Raw genomic sequence first — 26,764 nt, forward strand, 5'->3', positions numbered from 1 at the left:
ACACGCTAATGCGTTTATTTATCGGTGTATGCTGACTACACGGTTTGAATATAAACAAATTTTGTTTTTGCTCTAAAGTCCGCGGCACTAGGTATATATTTTTATAAATTAACAAAAAAAACTTTACTGTGTATTAAATATAAAAGATAAATAAGTGCCATCAAATATAATCTTAAACAATTGACATGCTTACCCAAAACATATAAGCAGCCAACAATAAATAAAATAAACATAAAATAACACAAAGGACAAAGCAATTACAAATAAATAATAAAAAATATACAAAATATTAAATTTCACCATAATAATCTAAATAAACTGATGACATAAAAATAGCCGTCATTTATACAATTTTCGTAAAAAAAAACTTGAACTACAAACATCGACGTATTAAAAATTATTCTCCAGGAAAGGCTGGCTGGCATATATTCGTACACTTTAGGATTTATCTTTGCGAAGCTTCGCTTGTACCTTGAGGTGGACACCAGATGATTCTAGTTCGAGTCCCCTCTAAATATCCACGCTTAAGCCTACGATAGATGACTACTTTTCAACACTAAGTCAGAATAATTTTAAATGAAATGTAACTTTGGGATCATGTTATAAAATTATAAATATTGAATACCTTTAAATCTACTACTGGTACTGGTACTATTTTATTATAAGATTCCTACGCTATACTACGGATACTTGTGCTCTATGTGTGTATAACACACATAGAGCACAAGTATCCTGATAGATATAGACACAGAACCGGGATAAATTCGAAAAATTCTGGCGGAAAGCTTTACTAAGTATATTATACACTCAGGAGACTTTATAAAACGTTTTTGACTGTGGGTTCTATACTACCTAGAAATTAAGTACCAATTTCCAATCTATATTTTTTAAAATAAGAGTCTTTATCTTTTATGTATCCTTATAATTTTATGTATCCATGATGAGGATACATAAAATAAAAACTACATGACATTTTTATTTGCACTGATACAATAATTACTCTGGCAATATTTGTAATCCTTAACGTACATTTGTATGCTTAAACAGTATATAATACAGTTTGCCGGCTCTCAAGGTTTTTAATACTGTATTGACAACGAGTGAGAGCGTTGCGTTGCGGCGATGCTCACTGCCTGCTAGTACGGAATAAAATACGATTCGGTAGTGACGTTCAAAGATTTTTTTCTTCTTGAATAAAAAATCTGGATCTGTCAAATCGCGCGCCAATTTTAAATAAGGAATCCAGTGAAAAGTTTTTAAAATTATTTTTAATTGTGTTGTTCGGTGATTAATATATTTTTTTTAAATAATACTGTGTTAGTTTTCTGTACAGTCATACAAAAGTAAAAGGAGGTGAAACGCTTGTAAATCGGTGAGTTGTTTTGTCATGTGTTCTCAATTTTATTATTATTGATAAATACGTAATTTCTAATTTATCAATATTTAATACTGATGCTTTTAATTTTATCAGAATTATATGGATACCTGTAGAAAAAACATAATTAGATTAGTCCTCAGTAACAAATGCATAATTCATAATATAAGTACTTACCCATCAAATAATATTATTTAAATACTAATACATACATTAAATATTACATTATAAAAAATGCTAATTAAATTTATCATGTAAAAATATAACTTTTATCAAACAAAACTATTGTTTTGGAATTAAATATACAAAAAAGTTCGAAGTCTGAGAAAAAACGCTATAATTTATTGGACGCATTCGTTAAAGCACAAATGCCTACAAGTAGAAATAAACTTAGTAGATTAATTTATTGCCCACATTCATCTTATATATATCCCTTAATTAACTTCTAGATCATGTACCACAAAATTAAACATAACTTAAAAAAAACGGTCAGGCAATAATGACTTTTGGCTAACTCATATTTTTTAAGAACAAAACAAAGCTTACCATTTTTCTGATTTGCAAATAACTTGATTAAAATTTTCCCAGCTCAGGTCATTTTTTTTTCAATATGAATCGAGGACTATCTTTTATATATAATATGAATACAAATATTCCCAAAGAGGGTTGACGTTAGGCAGGCGGCCAGTCGTAAAACTATAAGCCAAATCTTTTTGTAATATGGACAAAAAACATATTACGCCGACCCCAAATAATAATTAGGATAAGAGTAAGAAGATGGTGAATACAAGTATACAAATGTACTAATGTGTACGAATTAATATACACGTATTATGATTAATAAATTAAATATCGGCCAATTTTAATGATCCCAACAACAAATATATATTTTAGATCTAATGTAGAAATCGAACAAACTAATCTGTGTAGACATGACTCTAAGAACCAACATTATTATTAATCGTCATGCTATGTCGCTATTAGAAGTTTTTAATGATTTATTTTTTATTTTTTCCACTCACTGAATAATTGATACGCATTCTGGTAAACATATGAATAAAAAGATTGACCCATTTTTGAGTGTTTATGAAAATATTTACTAAAAACATGTGATGTATAAGATCTGTCATTCGAAAAGCAAATTGGTCATGTATTACACATTACAAGAAAAAATACAGCTCTACCTATATCGGAACTATAAGTAGTTTACCTGCCCAAGTACATTAATGATATGATATAATGAGCACAGTTTGGAAGCATTCTTAAATCAGTAGGATGGAAACCGTTATTTATTGGGGGAAAGGAACTGTTAGTAGGGTCTAACTGACCCATTGCTAGCAATATACCCTATCAGGTCAACATCCACGCGGTTCCTTCTGGAAACCATCATGGTTAATTCTAGTGAAATTCATCCCTATAGGCTAACTGACCTGCTTTCATCATCACCTATCATCCCTCACTAGTGCTCCGCCAGCATATGCCGATAGCGCAGACAGGGTTACCATTCCATTATCACCCATTAAAAAAAGACCACATACTGTCGATTCCTCCATCATTACACACACTGGGTGCCCTGATATTCTTTATGTAATGCAGGTGTAGGCCTCGAGTCCTTCCCTAAACCATTAAATTCCCATTTAAATCACCAATCAATCACCCATTTAAAAAAAAAGCGGTTTGATTAAGGATGCCCCTTGTAACAAGCTCTTGACATCTTTAATCCTGAATTGTCGGTGAAACCTTTCCCGAAAAATTTATAGGAAGTCTTACATGCAAAATTATCATTATATCATGCCATAAAAATATCATTACTTTGTGGTCTACCATAAAATTTTATCTATATAAATCCTGTATAAGATTTATTTCGTATGCCTAGCTAGTTTAAACATTAATTTTAAAACCCAATATACCAATCAACGCACTAGTGCAAATTCGTACATTATACAAATATACAAAAAATTATTAACTAAAATTCAACAGTCCAGTCAAAGTAAATTTCGTACTTTTATAATATTTTATATAAATATCCGCATAGGTTCAATGCTTTATCTATTATTCTAAGGTATATATTACTCAAGTTATTGCCATATTAATTGGGAAAGAAAATTTGTTGTTCTTACCCAATTTTATGGTAATACTATGATGAAAACCTAATAAACGGCTAATTTACTGATCGAGATATATTATGACATGTGATATGAATATGGACGAAAGGATTAATCACTTTCCATACGATTCATAATTCAAGGTATCAGTTGGGCATATAATATTAGATATAGCGCGGCGAATACCTATTTCTGCCAAAATGTATTTTGCAGTGAATGAACATAGTCAAATTAGCCAATTTTACGTTCTAATCTTCTTTCTTTCTATATATAAAAATACATATTCTGACTGTAATACCTTGTTCTTAGATTCTGACTGACTTATCTGTCAACGCACAGTCTAGACTACCAGAGCCTAGAAACTTTAAATTTTGAACATACTTTTCTTTTAAGGCATAATAATTCTTTAAATACCCAATCTAGCAAACTTATTAAATGTCCTTGCACCAATTTTAAAATTAATTTTACATTTTTTATTTCAACAAATCCTGAACTTTTTAAATTTTAGAATCAACACGATGCACTGATACAACAAAGGAAAGCTACTGTACAAAGTATACCCAAAAATATATATAATACAAATGGCTTTAAGTCGCACGACTTTAAAAAAAATAGTGAAGTCACAGATAATATAATACAATACTCTAGAAGTGAATAGAATGACGTTCTCGTGTGATCACGACCCTCAGTAATGAGAAAACAAGAGAAAAAATTATATGGTCATTGTCCTCTACGTATTTTAGTACTGAGCAATATGTATGTATTTTTTGGTACTGAGCAGTGTGTATATGTATGGAAGGTGTTCTAAAACCGTTTTGTTTATTCATTAGCACGACGTTAAATAATGGTAAAAATTTTGTTACTTTTTTATACGCATGTTTCGTCATAATAGCAAACTTACACTATGTTAAGTTACCAACTCCAACTCGATTCAGGTCAGGCCTGGTACTATTAGTAAACTTAGATTGTAAGTGCATCACTATTGCGTCTCAATTTACACAAAGCAATAACGGATCAGCATTTAGCTGTCCCGAGTTTAGAGACGATAACTGGTCTAATGTAAACTTGCACTTATGGTAAACTGTTTTAATAGTTTCAAATAATATGGTAAATTCATCTATCGCGGTATACCAATGCAGGATAATAATAATGGTGAGACTTTTCAAGCCAATTGACCCGTTGCGTCGAGACCCTTCCATTAGGAATATTAGATATAGTAAACTCTAAGGGTATGGTAGAGTTTTGTTTAACTGAGATGCAACTGCTTTAAACTCTTCTAATCATACTGGAGAATGATATACATTATACAGCTATACAACTTTTCTTAATAGAATATGGTAAATAGATGGTCGACAGCAAAATTTGATAATACATTATAGATAATTAAGGATTAAAAAGTTATCTTTGTCGTTTGAGGTTGTTCATCATTTTTTAATAACTTAATGTGAGAATTGATCATTCAGTTAATATCATATTCCATAAAAAAAATATACTTCACATTGTAGCAAAACTAGTTATTTTGATTGAAATAGAAAACTACAAAACTGATTCTGATAAAATTTCTATCGGTATCTATAAATATTTTCTTTGAGGTAAAAAAAGAACTCTCCGAATCCGTTCATAACTGACGGAGTTATGAGGCAAAAGACATAAAAAATACAACCGAATTAAGAACATTCTACTTTTTTTTTATTTGATTAAAAAGGCTTTTTCTGTATAATATATAGAAACATTACGAGTACCACAGTGTAGTAATTAAATATTAATTAGTAAATAGTAATATCCATAATATAGTTCATGTCTAATGACGACAAATACCATGTTTCTTCGGATGGGCTGATAGCTTATTAACTATTACAAATTAAATAAATAAAAGTAGATAAAGCTTTTCAGTATAGGCAAAATAATATGATCTTTAAAAATATGATATTATTGAAACTAGTTGTTGCTAGATGAACGTCTATAAAGTCATCTTCCAAATTAATAACACAATTTTAATGCATTTTAAAGCCACGTCTAAGTCAAAATATTAGAATATTACATTAAAAATCTATACAAAAAATGGCATTGAATTAGATGACAAAAAATTCACTATTTACACCACCAATTTATTAAAAAAAATGCAAATTCATTATTATTACATAGTATGTAGATTGTTCACAAAAATAAAAGAAAAAATCTGTCAAGTTGAAATACGTATAAATAATTTATGCTAATAAAAATAATTTAGATGTCTTTCTAGAATCTAATAAATAACAGTAATATGAAAAACAAAATTACAAATATTGAAATAAGTACAGCGAACTTACTTATGCTCTTGTCTGTGCTGTCAATCCTAACACATTGTTTGACTTTGAGTCTTCTTGAAAATCTTTTGTTCATTGTTTCTAACGTCATTATTGTATCTACTTTGATATGAGATTTCCGTGAAATTCAATAACATCGTGAGGTCAACTTTAAAGGAGTGATAATAATTCATTATATTAGATTAAAAAAAAATCTCGACATCAGACAGCGACTCGAGTAAGTATTTATAGTAGTATTCTTTAAATCTTTAAGTTTGCTGCGCAATTATTTATTCTCCTATATTACTCGTATACATAACCATTCCTTTCCCGTAAGCGTCATAAGAGGCGACTAAGGGAACTTAACGGTCTAAGGATAAGCAGCGTTACTCATGTACTATAATTTTTTTTTTTATCTCTACAAAAAAGCAAATAAAATTGAGTTGGCAATAATTAAAATTTGTCAAAAAGTTTCTTATTGTTTCATCTATGATTAGGTACATTCGTGAATATTCAAATGATTTTTAAGATTCCCTACCAAAATAGTACAAGGGAACTCTTATAGTGCAACTACCTTCTATTCGTTTATACAACACAACTAATGCTGTTAATTAGAAATTTTTAAATAATATTACACATAATAGAAATTAATAATATAGATATAGTTAGCAGACATATACATCACAAGTTTTTTCTATGAAATATTGGACTGTTTGAATTAATTCAGCAACATTTAGCGTTTTAATGTTTTTCTCTCTATGAAAATGAATCCTGAAGTATGTATGAAATTACTCAATCGAAAAAGACTTAAAATAATATTTTATCTGATTGAGACATGAATGTTTGATTAAATTATCACAGTTTACAATTTATTACTCAATCGAAAGTTTATTCGAGGCTCAATCACCGCTAACTACTTGTCAAATTGGTAAAATCTTAAATTCTCAAGCTTTAAAGTGTATATTTGAGCAACAATCTATACATTTTACTATCTATAATCATCTTTTATTCCTAGAGATGGCAGTAGTAGGCTCTATTATACTACTGCTTCTTTAGTACAAGAAGTAGTAGAGGAGAGCCTACTGCTTGAATATATGTGTTAGTAGTTATGTCAAACTAGAAACAGTTTATTGTTTGGTTGACTTGACTAGACAGATACTACTGTCTTACCTATTTCTGCCATAATACCTTCATTTTCCTTACCATGTGGTCCTTACATGGAACGGACCACCACTTTCTATCCCGTGGGTATCGTAAAAGGTGGTTGAAGAAATTTAACGGTCGAGAGATGAGCAGCAGCGTCTTAACAGTTAGCACAATCTTCGGTGATACTCTAAATACTTCTTTCTATCCAAAGGTTGCTTAGAAGAGATTGCTTATAACAATAAGGTCGCCCTTTGTTTTCTCAATATGATCTTTTCTTGTATTTTCTTCTATTGTATTTATTATAAGTATACTAGTGTATATCTTTTGGAGAGAATAATAATAAAAGTGTTTATCTATCTGATACAAAAGACATCAACTGGCTTCAAGTGTGACAAGAGTCTCCTCCATGAGTCGCCCATAATAGGCACCATTGCCATAATTATTTTATTTAATATTTAACATTAGCTATGAACGCGACTTCGTTTTTATAATCAGTACTTTACTTGGGCTGGTTAAAAAGAAACATATGCCCTTGTATAGGCCAAAGCCAATTGTGTGCCAAATTCCATAACAACTTGCTGCCGTTAAAGCGCCAAGAAGTAACAAATAAATAAACTAAAAACCCCACTTTCACATTTATAATGTTACTAAGAATTTATTCTGTGATCAACATTCTGAACATCATAAACTAATTCTCTATTAAGTAGGTCGGTCGGCTTGTTTACTGTTCACACGCTGTTAGGAAAAAATCAGCAAGTACTTTAGCGCAGCCATAAATAAATTATTCGATAGTTTTACATAATTCATCTATTACCAATTTTATTTTTTAGTAATTAATCTCTTATCTGAAAAATCTCTTGATGATTATTAAGTTAAAAATAAATTAATTATGTACTATAAAACTTTAATGTAAATATTATTGTAATAAATTATTACAAATACATAAACTAAGTATTAAAAATAGCGACTAGTGATTTTAGACACCTTCAAATGTTAATGTACGTTAATAAAGATTATAATAACGTTGTGTCATGTCGTTTTTATTCAGTACACGCACCGTCATCGTCTAGGCATCAGAATTTCGTAAAGGCAGATATTTTCTTTGTATGTCCGTCACGTATAGATGATTCTAATAGGCATCTCTAGTGGATGAGTAAGCTGTGCAAATTTTGAGCGTCATAGAGGAAGCTTCTTTTTGCAATAAGAAAATAGTGGTAATAATCAAATTGCAACTCTGAATGGTGGCATAGTGAATGACTTTTTTCCATAAGCATAGATGATAAAATGTAAAAAATTTGTATTATTTTTATTATTTCCAACTATCACTCAATGTAGCAACGTCTTCCATGATTTACTTTTTTTAAATATTCATATATAACATATTCAAATCATGTTTATTCAAATAGTCTTGTTTACAAGATCTTTTAAATCGTATTTTTTTACTGCAAGGTTCGGAATCTAACTATAAGCAATAGCCAGTTTATTCATAAAATCTTACTTCATAAAACTAGCACGTCACTTTTTTGATGTGGCCGTAGGCATTATTGTTTCTATTTTTACGACTTTTAAGTTTTATTAAAATAAACATTTTATATATTTTATTCTACTTAAATATACATCTATTTTGTATTAAATATACATATTCCCTATAAAAACAAGATAGAATTTCAATAAAAAACCACGCCGTAAGAATTTTGTCGTGAGTTAAGCAAAATGTATGTCGCAGATTTTTCATGTATTGTTCGTGTTTGAAATCGACAATCCTCATTTGGTAATCGTGATTGTGTCTGATACATTCTTGTAGCGACGATTTTTTTTCGAGGACTTGATTGATTGCATGACTGTATAATTCTAGTTCGTACGTGATATCAGTTTTTCACACCCAACAGTATAACTACGTATGTACTTATCTCATTATTATAATAAAACTGTAACTATAGGATGTTTGTATTAGGAAGTTATTTAAGAAAAATTGATGATAGGAGGATCTGAATAAGATCAATAGAAGCCAAAGCAATATTTTTTAGAAATTTTGTCTGTCTGTCTATGTGTTTGTTCCGACATAATGTAAAAGCTACTGCACCAAATATGATTTTTGTTATTGCCTTCCTGAAGCTCTAGTAGATGTTTTATGATTGATCCATTTCATTGAATTTCCTAAATCCGAAATCCACGCGTACGTAGTAACGGGCAAAAAACTTGTTTAAAATATTATCTTAATATATAAAAATCCTCTGAAACGGTATTCGTTCAAACTGTTCTTCGCAAGCGCTCGATGAATTTAAATGAAATATTGTAAATGTCTCTTGCTTTCGCCAACTTGAAAGATTATGTATATTGAATAATGGATCTAATAAGTGGCGGTAAAGAGCAAAACAACATCTGCCTGGTCTGCAAGTATTCCTGAAAATAAAAATATTAACTTTTATTCGCGTGACTGCGATATGTTTACTGACTGGGATAAAAAAGTAGCCTATATCCTTCTACCATAGAACTAATATAGTATATACCGGGGGGAAAGGGATTTTTAGTGATGAAGACTGAGAATCCCATTGCTAGCAATATACCCAACCAGGTCGACCTCCTCGCGGTTCTCCCTGGAAACTATCATGGTTAATTCCTGATGAATTCATCATGATGGGTTACCATACCATTTTCACCCATCAAAAAAAAATAGTATATACCAAATTTCATAGTGATTGATGGTTACCTTATAGCGAATTAACAGTGTACCGTTAATTCGCTATAAGGTAACAAATAAACAAACTCACTTTCACGTTAATAATATTAGAAGGGATATTTAACAAATAAGTGTACACATTGTAATGAAAGTGCATATCTATCACTCACTGACCAAATACCAAACATGAATAGTATAATGAAATTTGTTGGAAAGAAAATATCGATCTGAAAATAGTCCATACTATACTAGTAGTATGGACTATTTTCATATCGATATTCTAAAATAATACTAAAATAAATACATACTAAAATAATCCAAACATGTAAAAAGAATCTCAAATAAAACGTTGGATCTAGCAAAAATAACCTAAAAATTCAAATTCCCTTATCTTACTCCGCAAGGGTCTTGACACGAAAGTAAAATAAATTGTAGCAAACTGTAGATAACTTAATTTTATGCGACAAATTTGGTAATTATTTGCTCCGTCTCAAAGAGTGCGTTATTTTAGATATATTGAATTGAATAACAAGATAACCAACTTTTATTAATTAATTCTTCAGTTACAAACAACAATTGTTGACTAATGGAAAAGTTCGCTACCTTTTCCATTAGTCTACCGAGAGATAGGAAATCGTCTAACAAACCCAAATATTTTTTAGAATTTTCTAGTCTGTCAATAGATAAATGTACATTGGTACTCAAATGTGTTAAGAAACGTTAGTTCTAGCCTCTCCAATATAACCATCCCTTCGCCTCAATCGACTACAATTATCCTATATGTATAGTACGTTGTTATGCATGAATTCAAGTCTTAGTAAGATTTTTTTACGTTCTATTTTTTATTTTTGTAAAAAAATGTTCAAAATTAATTTTTCCTAAAATTTGATTCGAGGTCACAAATACTTCTAACTACTACAAGAACAGATACCTAAAATCAAATCAATTTAAATATTTGGGTAATAGAATAAAATAATATTCTTATTTTGCAGGAATTTATCTTAGTGGCCGCATCATAGATATTTTTAGTATTATAATGAAATTAGTATTATCATAATATTATGTGTGAAACAACAAACATTTAATGCGGAACAGACGGGTTCTAGAGGTTCTATCGCCGAATACATAATAATATTTACATAACGCTACGACCTTCCTTTTTAGTGAATAATATCCCATCATTAATAAATACTAATATTGGTAATAAAGCACTGTATCTTTGTGTATTGCACATACCTCACATACCTTATCACCGTTAATTTCTAGTCAGTTCGTCACGATAGGCTTACTGACCTGCTTTTATCCTCACTTATAATCTCTTATTGGTGCCCCGCCAGAATATACTGATAGCGCTGGCAAGATCACAATTCTATTATTATCCATTAAAAAAAGCAGGGCATCACCTGTTAATCTGTTTAATGTTAAAAACCTGGTCTTAACAACTCGCCGTCTAAAACATTTCAAATGACCAATCATTTTTTTTTTATTTTAATGCTATTCATCCACAGTACACCTAATTGGTGTAAAGGCATAGTCAGATAGTATTCCAAACCAGCAGAAAGTATATAGTACAAATAATGACTAATTCCTGCCTAACGGACTCAACGGGGGGTTTTTAACTTTTATAGGTTATATCTAATAACCTATAAAAGTTAAAAACCTCCCATTACACAGGGGCTAGAGTTGCTAGCAATTACTCTCTTCAATCATATACTCTTGATAGAGTGGTTGTGATTTTTATTATTATAGTGGATTGTCGATGAGGCTCTTCTTCGCGATTGAAGTTAATGTGTCTCCAGCTACTTCTACTCACAGCCGAGCGTATTGCAGCCGAGCTAGCAATATGTCCCTATACATATATATATATATATGATATATTCACCACGATGGGCCACCTGACCTGCTTTCATCCTCACCTATCAGCTTTCATTGGCATCCCGCCATTGTATATCATAAGTTCAGGCAAGTAATGGTATACGGCTAGCAGAGTTCTAATTCTGTTGTCATTCATTAAAAAAATTAATATACATTCATCATAGGTCACTCTATTGTATTGAGTTGATTAGAAAAGGGATGGAAATGTAGAAAGAACTGTTTCTACATCTTACGACAATGACACTCACGTGAATATCACATACATCAGTGTCATAAAAAAATACTTGCAGGAAATAATCCTGCTATATAATTCAATGTTAATTCATAAACGATAAAATATAGTTTTTATTGAAATAACTTGCTTTTTATATGTAAGAATGTAAACAGATTTTTCCATAAAAGAATTATAGCCTCACTGTTTTTATAATTATTATTCAAGAAGAAATCACAACCCATTACTTATTTTTTCATAAACATGCCTACCTACTGATATAAATTATATACCTGATAAATAATATATTTATTATTTATACGTATATTGAGCTCTTTATTGCGTGTTGTTTTGAATATGAAATCCATGTTCGATGCCGATATCAATTTACTAGAGGATAATGTATATGTTATGTGGTCTAGGCATAGAATGGCCACCCATTCTTTTCTCGTAGGTATCGTAAGAAAGGACTAAGAGAACTTATTTATCCAAAGATAGGCAGCAGCGTCTCTCTTAAAACATCACTATAGCCTAAGTGCGGTTGGAAAACCCGCCTGCTAAGCCAAAACTCCCCCATCATAATGGGGATATATCTTCCATAGAAGAGGCTAATGTTAAACAGTGGATAGTTAATGGCTAATATGATGAAAGGATAGGTACAAAAGAAGTCTCACTATTTTAGTTAATGGATAACAGATAGAAGATTAATAAATAACAATAATGCTACCCATCCAGGATACGCCACAAATTTCTGTGTTGCGTTTGTGTTATAATGGTAGAGATCATGGTCTATTACTTAACATTCCATAAACATATATATATATATATATATATATATATACATTAGTTCCAGATTAGTATCTGATAGACTCTATTGCACTCTAAACATAAAAATATATAATGACCATTGGATAAATTAGATTATCATTATTAGGATTGGATAAAATACAGATCAAATTATAAACACAAAAAGGCCTAACACAAAAAGCAATCTCATTTTAGTTAATGGAGAACTGATAGAAGATATTACATTAATATTATCTATTTAGAATCAAGCCGCCGTTGAACGGATAAAGAGGCTAAAATGTGTTGAAACAAAAATTATTTATATATCTCTGGATAGAGTCTTAGTAGCAAAAATATTTAAAACACTGTTTATCTAAACAGTGTTAAGTGACTAATGATTATTAAGACAGAGGGGGACTTTGTACAAAAGTCGATTGCTTGTGTACCTCTGTCCCATTTTGTGTTTCTCCCGTGAAGCAGTTGTGTTTGCATGGATGTGTTTCGGGTTTGAAGGATGGGATATGGCGTGAATTTACATAGTACAGAGGAATAACACCTAAGTCCTCAGGAATGGCAACGCATGGGGGGTATCATGGGCCAAATAGTATACTCTGTTATGTCCATGGTACTGCTCATGTCTATAGGCGACGGTTACCACTTTCCATCAGGTGGACCGTCAGCTTGTTTGCCATTCTAAGTTGTATAAAAAAAATACAACTATCTGTATCTGCATACAATTTGGTGTAATAGTTTTTCGTTATATTGGTACAAACATACAGACCGACAAAAATTCTAAAGTTGATTGTTTTGAACTCTAATGATTTCATTATGAACCTTCATATTATTTTTTTCTTAAATATCTCCGAATGTCTTAAATATTGTCCAGTTACAATTTTATTATACTAGTAAGACTTAAGTTGGCCGTGTGGTTCCGGTATAGAATACACCTACCATTCCTATCCCGTGGGTGTCGTAAGAGGCGACTAAGGGAGGGCGAGGGATGGGCAGCAGCGTCTCTCTTAAAACATCTCTAAAGCCTAATAGCGGTAACCAATCTGCCTGCCAAGCGTGGCAACTACTGGCAAAACCCCCCCAAGGGCGAGGCTTATGCTCAGCAGTGGACAGTTAAGGGCTGATAAGATGATGATGAAGACTTAACTAGTGATTTTGCGAATTTCGACAAATATATAGAGTATCTTATATGTTTAGTTAGATTATAACCAATTCGTGTATTAAATTCACATGTTGCGTGAAAGATTAACAAACATCTATTGTTACAAACTTTTTTTTTTTTATTTTAGGATGATTGTGTAGCTGTTTAGTATTTTTGATTGAAGATAGATTTACAAGCTTTTTTGAGTTGTCCCTTTTTATGATTCTACTACTGGATTCGTAATGACGTTATCTGCTGAGAAGAATTCGCAAAAACTTAGCTGTGACTCTTTTTAGATATAGTTTCAGGTGAGTCGCCAGCTTGTTTGCTATTCTAAGTTGCATAAAAAAAAATAGGCAACGGTTACCACTTTCCATCAGGTGGGCCATCAGCTTGTTTACCATTCTAAGTTGTATAAAAACAAATGTTTGTTGTTAATATATGTTTAGCAGTGGACGGATAATGGCTGAGATGATGATAATGATAATAAATAATATTTCTTCGTAATTTTATGTGCCAAGATCTCTAGATTATTGTAATAAAATTTATTACTTTAAATATCTTTTATTTTTAATAAGTTTGGGTGACTTTTTTTATATAGATATAAACAGATGTACTTGCTTTTATAGTAAAACGCCTAAACACGTATTGAACAATTTTCCTATCGTAAGTTTAATTTGTTGTAGTAAAACGATAAGAGTATATGTGAAGTGTGCAACCGTTACAACACTACGCAAATCTCTACTCAATGCAAAATACCGTTAATGTGTGTAACAACATAACAGATAAATCTAATTTGTGCAACGGTCACTAATATTCAGATATATATCCGCAGTTCGAGAAAGTTGCGCAGTCTTCCAAGGGCGTGTTACACCGCAGCACGTGAGGTGTCTGCCGTCCAAGGTTAATTGAATATGCTATATAAACGGGACATTTGTATGCTTGCTTGCTGTCTACGTAAAGTACGGCATGCAACGGCTCGGTCAGTGACCAGAAGAAATTATTATACGCGATTTTTAGTTCGCGTCAGCGATTAGTCAGTCATTGGAGTCATTATGGTAATACGCCAAGGGCATTGTTGTTGCGGGTACATATCGGGCTATATGATCTTATTTTACTTTTTATTCATTAAATCTAAAATATGCTATAACTTTATTTTAAATGCAAATTTTTTGTTCAATTTTTTATTCTGGAAAGTATCTGTGTTTTGGCACTTTCTTTCGAACTAACAGTATAATTTGAAAGAAAGAGATGGAATGTCCAATAACTAAGTTATAATATTGATAATATTAGTAATAATAAAAATAATAAGTATCTTATGATATATTGTAAAGCTTTATTACTTCATACGTTACCACTCCCAGGAGTTTATTGTTGTGCCACAATTAAGACAAACATAATGGCTTTATTATTAAAAACATTATGAACACATTGCCTAAGGACAAAAAACTAATTAAAAATAAACATATGACCCACTGATGATGCATCAAGAGATGTAAATGATTGCATTGAACATCTTACTCTTTGAAAAGCCTCTTGTGTCAGAGATTGTACTGCCAACCTTACCATTCAGAATGCTTCTTTTGTTTGATACATATATTTTTTATTATTTTTAATTTGCTTCTTTTTCCAAAAAATGTACTCACTATCTTACTTTTCAAAATGCTTCCTATAACATGGTTGACCTGAATGACTATCGTAGTCCTCAGTAACTAATTAATCCTTCGAAATATTTTGAGTTTTTGTTATTTTAGTTTCAGAATATTTTGAGTATTCTGTTTTACCCATCAGAGTACAGCACTAACTACAAGGACAGGGGGGAAAGGGATTGTTAGTAATGGAGGCTGAGAATCCCATTGCTAGCAATATATCCAACCAGGTCGACCTCCTCGCGGTTTCTCCTGGAAACTATCATGATTAATTCCTGATGAATTCATCATGATGGGCTAACTGGCCTGTTTTCATCCTCATCGATCACCCTTCACTGGTGCCCCGCCAGCGTATCCCATTAGCGCAGGCGGGGTTACCACTCCATTTTCATCCAATAACATAATAATAATAACATAACATAGCATTAGAATAAATGGTAACACTGGGGTAATAATGATAGAATAGTGTATGCATTAGTTACTTAATTTAGTTCTATATTAATACACATTTTAAAAAAAGAATTATGAAGAATTATGAACTAATAATACGAGTAATCGTATTATGGGACTCTCATCAGAGGAAGACTTTATACAAAAGCCGTTTGCTTGGGTACCGCGGTCCCATTCGTGTTTCTACCATAAAGCAGCTGTGTTCGTATGGCTGTATTTTGATTTGAAAGGTGACAGTGAAAGGTATGGAAGTGAATTTACAGGGTACAGAGATATAACACCTTGCTCGTCAGGAATGGCAACACACATGGAAGGTGTCATGGGTGAAACAGTATACTCTGTTATGTCCACGGTACTGTTAATGACTATAGGCGATGGTTACTGCTTTCCATCAGGTGGGCCGTCAGCATGTTCGTTATTTGAAGTTACATAAAAAAAAACCATACAATTGCATTTCATTTTTATTCAAGTAAATTTAATTACAAACATTTTTGAATAGTCATATCTTCCACCTCAGGATGTTATTCCTCTTTACTCTTTATAAACTTGTATTACGTAACCATGTCATCGTAAACCACAATAAAGTACAATAGATATAAAATTATTTTAAACTACGTACTAGTTTCATATTAATCTTGATTCACTGACTGTTATTCGTCGGATATAAGAACTCATTCATTGTTGGAATGCTCTAGAAATGCGTTCTCTGTGAAATCACGTCAATTATTATGTTGCACATAGCTAAGATAGTGATTTGTCTAACTGAACAACTTTCTTTAACGAATGTGGATGAAAATAATAATTTTCACATGATCTTGTAATGGATTCAGTTTTATACTAAATCTATCAGAAGTAATCATCAAGGTATGCTGTAATTTTTTTTTTCTTTAAAAGGAGAAGATTCTTCTATATTTTCAATCGACTTTAAATAGAAGGAGGTTCTCAATTCTATTTCCTTTTCTCTGTTTGATACTGCATAACTCCGAAAGTTATTATACCGATTTGAATTTTTTTTATCTTAATGATGATTTAGACTACATTTCTATGAGACCCATCTGTAAATATATAACGAGTGATATACTTAAGATATAGATATATAGAAATTTAGTCAAAATCGATAAAGTTTTAGTTTTTAAATCAAAGTAACTGATTTTGCCAGAATTGAAATCGGTTGTTATATTTTGTAGAACACAATCCGTTTCTGAGGACTAAGGTGTTATGCCTCTGTAGGTACCCTGTAAATTTACTGCCATATTCCACCCTTCAAATCGAAACACAGCCATACAAACACAACTGCTTCACGATTGAAACAATGGAACAGAGGTACCCAAGCAAACGACTTTTGTACAAAGTCTCCCTTTGGTACAAAATATCTGTTCGATATTCCTTCGAGAGAACTTTTCAGTTTTATGAATATTATAGCTAGATATTTTTAGAGATCGAGAATGTCAAATAATACGGCTTGCCTACAGAGTAGATGGTCACCGCAATCTATAAACGCTCCACCGCACAACAGTACTGACCCTTGTGGGATGAAGGTCTCGAGTCCTAGTAACCAGGACTTTCACTCCTATATCTCAGTCGACAATCCGGAACATACCAAACAAATAGCTGCACGGCGTACTATCATTTATTTTGTAGCCAGACAACAAAAATAGATGACACAGCTGTATATAAGAGTAGGTATTATATGACAAGCCAAGCCAAATGACTTTAGACAACGTCGCCCTCTGGAAGTGATGGTGGTATCAGATTATTAAGTATTGTAACTTGTAATTACTTAATTACATTTTGTAATATAATAGTAATAATAAAAATTTCTTCGTTTGCTTCTACAAAAAAAAAAAAACTACAATCTAGATTATATTAATAAAAATAAACTGTTTCGAATGTAAAAGAAATTAACAGACTTTATTCAAAATAGAGATATCGCGTAATATACAAGTACAAGAAAATACAGTCTAATTGAGGGTCTTTTTTTTTTAGTTAGTTGAAAATATAGCAACGTGTCTAGACGTAATATGTGATGTGACGTGACGTGAAACACTTTCACATTTATATATAACTATCTGTTTCCCGCAGCTTTGCCCGCGTGCATCAGTATAAATTAACCTATGTATTAAGATATAATCTACTCCTGTACCAAATTTTATTCGAACTCGTTTAGCCGTTTAAGTATGATTGAGTAACAAATAAATATCCGCACAAAATTTTGATTTCATAATAGCAATGCTCGTAGGATGAAGTAGGAAGTAAAATACCATTTAACCCCCTTATTTATAAAATTTTTAACATCTAATAAATCTGTTTTATCTATTGCACAGTTGGAACTTGAAATTGTTAACATACTATAAAAGGATTGGTTAACCGGCGAAATAGAACATTTTCATCAAAAAAAAAAAAAACAGTAGTCGAAAACAACTTCACCCTTATTTAACATGAATGATGACTTTTGAGAAATACTAAAATAATTTTCATTAAATAAAAGAGATAAAAGATTAATTTCAAATAAATAATTTAAAAATAATACTTTCTGTCATAAAAGAAACTTACGATGAAAATTTGGTAACTTAGATACTAGTTTAGGCTGCGCGTTGATGAGTCAGACAGTCAGGATTATTCTCTTAATAACATGGAATAGATATATATATATAACAACACACAATGCTTTTAAAAAATATAATCCACCTTGGTTTTTTCAATAAAGAAAGCTGTAGTAAAGTTTGCACACAATAATATTATCTGTCATCTCGTTTTCAAGTGAAAGTGGCAATTGTAGATGACTCAGCTTTACTAAATGTGTTTGCAACTGTGTAATAAGCTTCATAATTTTGACCAAAAATGACCAATTACGAGTTGTTTCTCGCAACATTATCACCACGAATACATTTCATCGTTCCTATGGGAATTTGAATAAAAGTCTTTGTGATCACTCAGAATGCATGGAAACTGTGCAAAATTTTATGTCACTAAATCCAAAAATTTTGGTTGTGTTGATCTATCAATTAGTTTTAAATTGCTTGGGTTACTTTGTTCTATTCGTGATTCTGACGTGAAGCAGCTATACGTACATATTTGTATTTTGAATTAAAGGGTGGAATCATCATATATCGTATCAGCCGTTAACTGTCCACTGCTGAACATAAGATCCCCCATTTAGGATTGCCAATATTTGTCACAATTGGCAGGTGGCCAATCACAGTCAGGATTTGTCAATGTTTTAAGAAAGACGCTGCTGCCTAACCCTCGCCCTCCCTTTGTCGAAAAAGGAAGGGAAACTCATTTTATGCCGGGACCGCATGGCGATTTAAATGTTGGATATGGTAGGGAAATTAGAGTACAAAGGTATAACATCATAGTCTTTGGGAATGGCGCCCACGAGAAGTACTATGGACACCACAGAGTATGCTATGAGGTCCGTGGCGTTTTTCATGTCTGTAGGCGACGGTCGCCACTACCATCAGGTGGATATTAATTTGCCATTCTAAGTTGGATAAAAAACAACTATGATTATAACTTCTCTCGTATTCACTAAAAAAGGCATTCTCACATAATTTATGTATCTTTAACGTCGAATAACGTAACACACGTAACTCAGTCAGTGGGTCGGCCTTCAACCGGTTTGTCTGGCGGTCTAGAGGGAACGGTATGTGAATCTCGGAGAAATTAGGTTACCGTTATACATGGTTATATTCTATTCACACTTTCAATTATCGTCCACGTAATATTGAAGGTTGATGAATAAATTACTACTTATTAGCACTAAGTAAAAATTTCGTTATGGTAACCTAATAATAAAATTAGATTTTAACATATCGCAGTAATTGTAGCCCAAAATCGAAGTAAGCAACAAATGCTTAAAAAGGTTTATTTATGGTCACAAATAGTTATTACTAATCATCGTCGATTCATTTGAATTGACGATGATAGTTATATGGAAAGAATTATTTTAAAATATATCAATAAATAGCCTATAGTTTTATAACAATTACAAAAAAATATTAAATAACAAAAAATGTGAATACGTTTATGCAGAATAGAAGAATAATTTATATCATCATAATCATCACATCAGCCGTTAACTGTCCACTGCTAAACATAAATATCTTCCATAAGGCGGCTTTGTCAATAGATGCCACGCTTGACAGGCGGGTTGGCAGCCGCAGTTACACATTTGGTGATGTTTTAAGAGAGACGCTGCTGCCCATTCTTCAACCATTAATAATTTATATAAACGTATCTGTACAGAAATTGCTACGAAACGGAACCCATAAGATGCAAGTTTTATACGCTTTTAACCAAATATATTAACCATTGAAATTAACAAACAAGTTATTGGTCCTGCACAGATCAACAACCTAGAATCAAATTTTACCACTTATCAGTCGTCTGCCTGCCCAGTTTGCATTTGAGTAGTTATAAAAGCGCATGAAACAACAAATGAACTCTCGGATCGCTCTGCCCTTATATTTTTATCTTAAAGATAGATGCATATTTATTAACGTAACAATTTTTAATTTGATCACTTTAAAATTATAAATTAATTACATTGCTGATGTGATTTGGTGCCACTTTCTTAATGTAACTATTGTCTATCTCCCTAGACAAATGGCAAACAAATTTATCGATAGGTACGTTTTCGCTGCTGCAAACATGAAATAGAACGAAACAGAAACGATTAACGTCTTTTTCACTCTTATACAAGTGATAACTGTAAAATGTATTATCACCTTCAGATTCGTTTACGAATTGTCAACGAAGGTTGGTAACATTGTAGTAACGTCAAATGACTGACGCGTGACATTCTCTTCATTTCCGCGCTAATCTTCCACCCATAGCGGAACAGTCATGGGCAGACGACAACATAGCTGCGCCAGCACCGTAACGACCGCCACTACACTACTAGAAAGATTTGTCGTCCAACCAGTAAGCTTTGCTTAGAATTGCGCTATCCAGTAATATTTCATATCTTATTGTTACCACAATATCGGTCAAAGAGGCGCTTAATATTTGCTTTTCAAGAGTCTATATAAAAATATCGAAATATATGTAAAGTAAAGCTTTTAGACAAAATTAAGGAATGAATGAACAAAGGATGATCTGGTATTGGCGTGTGAAGAGGTAAAGATCATGTTACTAAAAGAATAATGAGTGTAAAAGTGGATATAAGAAAAGAGAAAAAAGATGAATCATCTCTAAGAACGAAGATAAGATACCTACTACCTATCAGATTGGAAGCTAAAATATGATGTATCGTCCACAAGTAAGTAATGGAAAAAAATCTAGAAGAATAATAATAGAATGTATCTAACAATCTGAATAAATTCTTGAGCAGCAAAAGTACGTGTAAGCTAAAAATACTCATGAAGATGTTTTATAGTCTCCCAAATGTGTAGGTACTGTATCATCAATACCTATTGTTGTATAATAATAACGATGTGTGTACTGACCATATTTTGTGTTTGGGACGATTACTTATTGCTGTTTCAAATATGGCCAACATATACGTGCTCTTTATTATAATAACGGACTTTGCTCAGCAATAGTAGGTATTGCATAGCTATTTAAGTGAAGGGCTAGGTATTCTAAACGCCTATGTAATTAAATTTTAAGGTTGTTTCGTAATTTGCAGCTTAAGACATAAATACTGTCAGTCATGGTATCTCACGCGATGGACTACTGGTCACGACATTAGTTAAAATCTAAAATTCAATATAATACTTGTATGTAGGTAATTTTTTTTTTTGCACAATAATCAAAATAATTACAAAATTAACATAGAAAGAAAGTTTCTTTTTATGCAATAAAAATAACAAACAAGCTGACAGCCCACCTAAAGGAAAGTGATAACCGTCGTTTATAGACATTACAATATTACGGGTATAACAGAGTTACACTCTGTCGCCCATGATAGATTTCATACGTTGCCATTCTTGAGGACTATGATGTTATGCCTTTATATCCTATAATTTCATTGCTATATACCCTTCAAACTAAAACACAGCCATGCAAACATAACTCCTTCACGGCACCAACATGAATGGGACAGACGTACCTGAGCAGACAACTTAGAAAGAGCCTAAAGATTATCAATTAAAAGCGAGTAGACATAATAGACATAAAAAAATATGCTTGATTTTTTTTCTAAGTATTGGACTGTTTATTGCGACCATATTTTTAGGCTATACTTTGTGCCAGATATTACATACCGCCAGAAAAATATTTCCCTCGTTTTAGATGAGTAAAAATCATGCAAGATCGATACATAAACAACATCAAAATATAAAGTCCCCAATGTATTGAAGTTCATTAAAAATTCGAATACCATATTTTTTACACTGATGCCGGCTAATTTATTAATACTGCTCTTTCCTTAAAAATTTGTCCAATGAGGCAAAAACATGAACAAACCTATTCAATCTTTATCTGCCTCATTATTTTACATTATGTACAATATATACTTCCTACAAAACCCTGCAATCCATCAGGTAGTCAATTTTTAATCACTCAGCCCATTGTCTAACGTGGCCAAGGGAATCACTCTCGCGTGCAAGACCGCACATTGACCCCGATACTTCTTCATAACAGTATACCCTAATGGGCTAATGGTCAAATTATGCAGGCGTAATACCTGTCACGTTACACTCTAAAATGTAAATACACTGTCGGATGCTAATATCTGATTGTTCAGTAGTTACATTATAAAAAATATTGGTTTAGTTAATTTTATTATAATAGTAAGATAAATATAGCTTCATGTGGTGATGGAAGTTCCATCATGGAAAATAAAAATAAGATATACTATCGCCTAGACTTAATATAAACGAATTTACTGATAGAATTGATATCTGTAGCTAGAATGAAGTTTATTATAATAGCAAAAAATAGAGACTAACTCACTGAGAACCAATGAGATATATACGCATGGATGAATGATCGAACGTAAGTTAGAACAGATTGAAGTCATAATGGAGTGTTGCAAGATACAATAGTGTAGTACCGGAATTACAGAAACGCGAGTCCTTCGTTTCTGTAATGCCGGTACCGAACTTATTATTTCATGGGTTATGTTCATTAACTGGGATAAAAAGTAGACTATGTACTTTTCAATCCCCTAGAGTACCTACGTGTAAGGCCAGAATGGAAGTGAATGTGAAAATGACTGCGTATAGAAAAGTTTGAAAGACAAAAACATATTACGTCAACCCCAAATAATAATTGGGATAAGGGTAAGAAGATGATGATGTTGACAATACGTGTATACCAAATAACATAATGCTTAGTTGAATCGTTAAGGCTCTAAGAGATAAACAAACCCACTTTATGTTTATAATATTAGTAAAGATGAATGAATAAAGAATTTCAGAACCCAAGATATTATGACTCGGCTATAAATCCCTCGCAGACATGATATAATTTAGTGTATAGCCCATGGTGTCTTACAGCTGGCCAAAGGCCTCCGCTTAACTGTTTTCACTTTTTAGCTAGCTGAACTATACCAATCCACTTAGAACCGGTCGAGATCATCTCTCCGTCGCATATAAGGACAGCCGCGACTTCTACTTATATTTGGTGGAAGCTAAAATAATTATGAGTCTGCCATGCAATTCACATGTTATGAAAATATCAAAGACTTCCACAGACACAATATTGAATGAGAATATCACTTGCAATCCTATCGATTGCGATATTTATTTCATCGTATTTTACTTTTACGTATTTTACTTAAAGGAAAAAATATTATTATGGAACTCATTACGGTAAAATCAGTATTTGTGAAGAAATTACTTTTTACATTCTTATACGTCCACAGATGTGTACACAGTACGTAAGTATAAAAATTCTTTGTCACAGCCCTTGCGCCCTTTGTTACGTAATTTGATTCAAACATTGAACTAGCCACAATGACAGGATGATATAATGATATATAATGTTGATACGAAGATTATCATATTTATGAAACGGGCATTGTCTGTTACTGTCCGTCATCACAGTATTAATATTAATAATACGTATTTCGTCACCTGTAGACACGCCCTCAAGAGTACACTGTGTATTATGTATAAAAACTACAAAAAAAATCTTTGCACATAGAAATACATTTATGATGCAATATTAGCTTTACAACATTTAAAATATAACCTTTTTATAAACTGAATATTTTGTCTATTCATAAATTCTAATTATATATTTTAATTCATATCTTTTTTTGATTTAGATTATATCAGTATCTTCTCTCTCTTCAGTCGTACACTCTTGGCAGAGTGGTCGTGGTTTTCACAATGACGGTGGATCGTCGGTGAGGCTCTCCTTCGCGATTGAGGTCCTCGCAATATGTCTCCATCTATTTCTGTTCGCCGCCGAGCGAGAGCACTCCACAATAGATTTCTGTGTGGCCGTTTTGATGAGGTCAGTCCATCGCGTTGGCGATCTACCCCGAGAACGTTTGCCTTGTACCGCTCCTCGGACAATTAAACGTTCCATACAAATCTTCATTCCGGATGATATGGCCGAAGTATTTGAGAATTCGTATACGAACAGTTGACGACAATCTCTCTCTGATTTTCAGTTCGTTCAGAATGGAAACGTTAGTTCGAAAGGCAGTCCAATGTATTTGCAGCAGTCGTCGCCAGCACCACATCTCTAGAGCATCAATTTTTCGGCGTTCTTGTTGCCTGATCGTCCAAGTTTCTGCACTATACAGAAAAATTGGAAAAACCAAACTCCTCATTATATGCATTTTGGTGTTCTTTGTAATATTCTATCAGTATCTTATCTTAGTAAATTATATCAGTATCTTATCTTTACCAAAATTAAAAGATTAAAAATTCTACTCTCTTTTAATATATTTTTTTAATTAATTTCTAAATGATTTTGTATTAGCATATTTATTAAATGAGCAAATATTTCCTGTATTTCTAAAAATTAAATATATTTTTAAGTAATAAAACCTGAACTAATTATTATAAAAAGTATTATTGATTTGTTAGATACAAACCATTTGATGAATCAAAAAAAAAACAAAGTTTTTAGTATTTATTGATTTTATAAAATGAAAAAATGAGACAATTATAAAAAAAATTCAATTATATTTTTTTATTATGCAGTGTCTATTATAGAATTTTGAAATAAGGTCATTGTAAAGTTTAATATTTTTGCTTCATAGTAATGTTTGATTTTTTTAATGACAAAATTATTGTAAATAATGTTGATTGGAGAAAATTCATACGAGGATGTTTCGTCGGCATTTTAAGAGCGGAAAAATATACTATCTTGCTCAGTTTTTCACTTTGAATGTTGAAAGATATACCACAATGTGCAGAATTACTTCGGCTACTATGTCTTCTTTAAACATTTTTAAATTCGTTTAGTAGTTCTGAATAGTTTGCTAAAACTGATATTATTTACTTAAACCCCTAAAAATTCTCGTTCGTTCTTACTTTAACCTAACCTAATAAATAAAATACTGTGCGAAGTTTCAAGTATGCAATTTTTCTACATTAATCTGTTATTATGTTATTTTCTATTCAGTTTAAAAAGTAAATGTCACTAAACGTATCTAATCTTAAAACAGAGGTTTTACTACGTATACTAGACAATTTATAGACATCTTTTTTAATACATTTTTATCGTGCATAAAAACCACCCAAACCAATTCAAAGATAGTTATTTATAAATAAATATATTTGTATAGTTATGGGGATTGAATACTCGCACACAATCATCAAAAGATAAAGCGGTTTGTCACTAATGTCATCAAAAGACACCATACATTGAATAATACGATGTGACAAGTTCCTAAATATGGTTAAGTATTTCACAGCCCCATTATACAACCATACAATTAAGTAATCGCCGCTAATAATTGCAAATGTCATTAAAACGCTCCTGACTGACCATGGTGATGTAACTTATCGATGGTACTCGTACAGTTAGAGAGAAAAATCATCAAAATCGGCTCTTGCTTAATATTATAGAGTGTGGTTACCCATAATGTACTTGTAAGTACCGTTAGCAATAAAACAATTTAACAAGTTTAAATTAATTTTTATTTACATTTCTGTTCTTATTTATAGCATTCAAAGAGGAAGGGCATCCAAAATAGTTACCACCATCATATTCTCTGCGTATATTCAGTTTCTTTATAGAAAGAGAGAGTATGAATCCTCTCTATTAATGTTCACTTCTGAAAATAAACTTCTATAATTCTCCCAAAAAATATATTAGACACGAATTAAATCTTTTATCTAAATTGGTATTATAAAGAGAATAGATAAGTAAGAATTGAGGTCTCTGGACATGTTCTACCGCTTATACAACGAACTGTGCTCAGAGGAATTGTTCAACGCAAACACAAATGCTCCTTTTTTCAAGAGACCACAGTATGGGATTCTTCAAAAAAGAGGTAAATAGGTTTCGTCAAGTTCAACAATGCGCGCGTATTATTGGTATTGCAGACATTCATAGGCTACGGTAACCGCTTACCATCTAGTGAACAGTATGCTTGTTTGCTACCTCAGTAGTATAAAAAAAATTCTATCTCTAAAATTCCTTTACTTGTAGAAATAGAGCTACATTATCAATTAGAAAAATGGACTGATTTTGTCTAAAAAAACCAAGCTAATCCAGGGCAGATATTATGTTACGTGATATTATATTAGTAAATCCTATTGTACTTACAATAGAATTTACTAATATAATATACAGTAGAATCTTTATCATCTCAACATCGACAATCCGAATATTTAATTATCCGAACTTAGTTTTCACGGCTGTAATTACCGATTTATAAATGGTATTATGTATAAATTGCGTAAATAAATATTATGTAATCCTTTATCTTTGTAACTCGTAATTTTTTAAATCATATTTTCTAAAGGACGTATGTAAAACTCTTTACACAATGAAAAAAATATTAAAATTTAATTAATGTTTGATTTGCCTTTGAAATCGATTATCCGGAATTTCGATTACACGGACTACCCCTAGTTGTATTTGATTCGGATAATCGAAATTTGTGTTGATTTTACTTGAATTTGTGTTAATTTT

At 31.7% G+C, this 26,764-nt stretch overlaps 1 protein-coding gene across 1 annotated transcript in view; it reads left to right on the forward strand.

Annotated features, from left to right (window-relative positions):
• Nucleotides 1-1,087: 1,087 nt before the first annotated feature.
• The window catches only part of LOC113514263 (ABC transporter G family member 23), a 50,636-nt gene continuing 24,959 nt past the window's right edge, over nt 1,088-26,764 (forward strand). The window contains exon 1 of the mRNA XM_026898300.3: nt 1,088-1,372. The gene's annotated coding sequence lies outside the window, so the exon portion shown is untranslated. The remainder of the gene's footprint in view (nt 1,373-26,764) is intronic.

Source organism: Galleria mellonella, unplaced genomic scaffold, assembly GCF_026898425.1.
Source record: "Galleria mellonella isolate WM207_F2 unplaced genomic scaffold, CSIRO_AGI_GalMel_v1 utg270, whole genome shotgun sequence".
NCBI classification, from domain to species: domain Eukaryota; kingdom Metazoa; phylum Arthropoda; class Insecta; order Lepidoptera; family Pyralidae; genus Galleria; species Galleria mellonella.